Source organism: Pteropus alecto, unplaced genomic scaffold (genome assembly GCF_000325575.1).
Source record: "Pteropus alecto unplaced genomic scaffold, ASM32557v1 scaffold20, whole genome shotgun sequence".
NCBI lineage: Eukaryota > Metazoa > Chordata > Mammalia > Chiroptera > Pteropodidae > Pteropus > Pteropus alecto.
Window position 1 is genome coordinate 19,424,106 of NW_006436298.1, and position 3,274 is coordinate 19,427,379.

The following is a 3,274-nucleotide window of genomic DNA, read 5'->3' on the forward strand; positions in this document are numbered from 1 at the left end:
CCTCACCACCCCCTTAAAATAGGTGAAACTCGAACTCCAGCCCAGGAGTTGTGGCCTAGATGGCCCCGCAGAGAGACAGATCTCATCTCGCTCACAGCTACTGCCTCGGTGAACACCAGCCTAAGCACCTCCCTAACACACACACAGACACACACACGAGACACTCCCATTACATTAAAACGCACCCTAATGACACGGCTGTTAATGAAGCCGACGCGCATTATGATTGCACAGGTAAGCAGGTACCGAAACGAGAAGCCCCCACCAGTAGACTGGGCAATTTACCTCTCCCTACTGGAAACACGTGTAGCTTAGCGTGTTTTAGGAGTGATTTGCTGTTGTCTGAGATCTCCCCCTCCTCTTCTTGTGGAGAGAAGCCAAAAAAAAAAAAAAAAAAAAAAAAAATCATGTTCCATTGTCAGTCTTCTTTCTGATAAGCTACCCGATCATCGGTCTAAAACGTTTGGGGGATTTGATTTGGTTTGTTATCTGGTGTCTTTGGTTTGTTGTTTTGGGGTATGTTGTTTTTCTGAGGGAAGCAAAAGAACGTGTATTTGATGGGACTGCAGGTGCAGGACAAGAGCCTGCGGGTGCCACGGTAAGGCTGGCAAGGCTGGAAGCCGGTTGGTAGAGAAAGAAGGTGGCGGCTAGTCCTTTCCCGGGGTTGGCACCGGTTCCCTTGGCCCCCTCGGGCCTGGGCTCGGCCATCGCCGCAGCCGCCGCCCGCACTAGCGGGCTCCACCGGCTGCCGCTCCGTGTTTTCCCCCATCCCGGTTTCACGTTCAAGGTTTAGCTGCGAGGTCACGTCCATTGACGTCAGCTCCCTGTCTCCCTCTACGTCCGGCTACATTTACATACATCAAGGAAATTAGGGCATTAAAAAAATATGCAAATCCTGCGCGAAGAGGAGCCGGTGCATTCCTGGCGCGATCGCCTTTTATTGAAGCTTTTAATTAAAGGGGCCAGTTGGCGAGCCCATGAAACAACCGCCAAAAACCCCAAAAGAGAAAAATAAACGCTGTAGCCTTCGGGAACGGTTGTTTCGGCTCCTGTTCTGTGGGCGGCTGAGGACCGCCGGCTGCCGGGCTCGGAAAAGAACAGGTTAGAGGAGGCAGCTCCAGCCCATGCATAATCAGGGCTCCGCGGCGCCTCCATTCTTTCCTCCTCCTCCTCTCCTCCTCCTCCACCTCTCCTCCTCCACCTCCTCCTGCTCCCGCTCCTGTTGGTTCCAGCGTGTATTATTTTTAATACTGATGCATATGTAAAGGTATATTTGCATTTTTTAATTCGCGAAAAGTTGAGGTTATATCGTTTTATTGATCTCCCTCCTTTTTTACTTTTTCTTTCTTTTTTCTTTCTTTTTTTATTCTACCTTACGTCTGTCTCTCTTGTCCTTTTATGTCTTTATTTTTTGGCGAGTGTCTGTTGCTGTCTCTTGCAAGATAATATGCACAGTTGTCCCTTTGCTTCTCTTTATTTAAGGCTCCAAATATGCACATCTGTCATATATGTAATGCCAGCTGTATAACCTCCTGGTTTGGTCATAAAAAAAAAAAAAAAAGAAGACACGGTTTTTTTGTTTGTTTGTTTTGTTTTTGTTTTGTTTTGTTTTTCTTTCCTGACATACCCCCTTGATGGGCTGTAATGCCCATTGCTCAAGGCTCAAAGTTTGATTGTCTAATTAACTTCAGATTAACAAAAACACAGTTCAGGCCAGTGCATTTGAGATAATGTATGTATAAAGGGAAGTGACTCCAAAGATTTCTAAAGAATTTTTGTGCTGATAACTGAAATGTGCAGCATTCACTGCCCTATTGCTTTCTAGCATTTGTTATTGCTGAAAAAAATCTTTTTAAAAATGTGTAGACACAGCAACCGACAGCCTTCTGCAAGGAAGACATTTTCAACCATGTTGTATGTTGTACCTTATCTGCTGAATTCAAAATTTACTGAGTTTCATTTTTATCTTAATATGGCTGGAAACAAGGCACGTTATCTTGATTGAAAAGCATCCTTAATTCCTGACTTTAAAATGAAAACAAACAAAATAGCTGACTATATTAAGCCAGTTGATTTGCCCTAAAATACACAGGCCTTGAGTTAGATTTCAAGCAATGCTAATCTTGTTTATAGAGTAGAATTTTCCTTCCTGGCAGTATATCTATTCAGCACAATGGCTTTTGAAAAATATATATGTATAAAGTCCACTTTTTAAATTCCTCCAAAGCTATTATTTTTAAAAAGACTGAATCAATAATTGCATAGCCACAAAGAACAGCAAATATGCACACATGCAGCTCATTCAATTAAACAAGTCCAAGTACATGCATAGGTAATTAGTTTTCTTATGAATGACTTACCTGCACAGATACTCAGGGCAAGACTCAGCCCACCCCAATGGCTTTCATGTATAAATATTCACATGTATTTTCCCCCCATTTTAAACCTACAGCTGTATGCCATCTTTCATGCTGGACTATCCAGCATCCATTTTTAGCACCCTTAATTCTTATGGTATTTCCAGCCTTACCTCTGGCTGTAGTTTTCCAAGCCTACACCAAAATGTTCATATGGTATGTCACCCAATAAAAAGTGGTCAGATGGCTGCACGTAAAACATTAAAAAACAGAAACACATTCATCCTTTAGGTTTGCCCTTACCTTGCAATATATAGCAAGATTATCTTTTCTAAAGCACATTTTCAGCAAATGTTATGAATAATTGCAGGATTCCACAACTGGTTGCAGGATTGCTGGTTTCTGGGGGGCACCTGCCTGAGTGAAACAATTCAGTAGGTTAAATGTCTCTTCTAGTTTGGCTGCAATTCAATCGTGCGTGGCGATTTGTTCCTGCCTGGATTCTGGCACATACCTGCCCGCCTTTATGCAGGGATCAAGACAAATACACGGCCACGTTGCAGGGTATAGAGTGGCGGTGTATATATTTAGATGGTAGTAGCAAAGAATGTGTGTATGTACGGATGTCTGTGCATGCATGTGTGTACAGACGCGTGTGTGTGCGCGCGCTGTGTGACAAGGGATACAGAGAGGTACACCTCATATCTGATCTTTCTGTAATCTTTTCTGTTTCTAATCTCCCTTATTGGCGCATGGTAGTAACCTGAAGCATCTGAACCGTCACGGTCACTGCCTTGTGCGCGCTGTGGCTTACCCCTGGGGCCCGTGGCTCGGTGGCTCGCTGGTTCCGTGGGTGTTGTGCCGGAGGGTGGGTAGCGCCGCTGCCGCCGCCGCCGCGGGTCCGGGTACTCTGTCCC

The 3,274-nt window shown here is 44.7% G+C and overlaps 1 long non-coding RNA gene across 1 annotated transcript; it reads right to left on the reverse strand.

Moving 5' to 3' along the window:
- Positions 1–1,210: 1,210 nt before the first annotated feature.
- Positions 1,211–3,253, reverse strand: LOC112480643. The gene is made up of 3 exons (XR_003046734.1): positions 3,172–3,253; positions 2,661–2,774; positions 1,211–1,532 (listed from the first exon to the last, which is right to left on the reverse strand). It is a non-coding gene; the product is annotated as an uncharacterized LOC112480643 (long non-coding RNA).
- Positions 3,254–3,274: the final 21 nt, after the last annotated feature.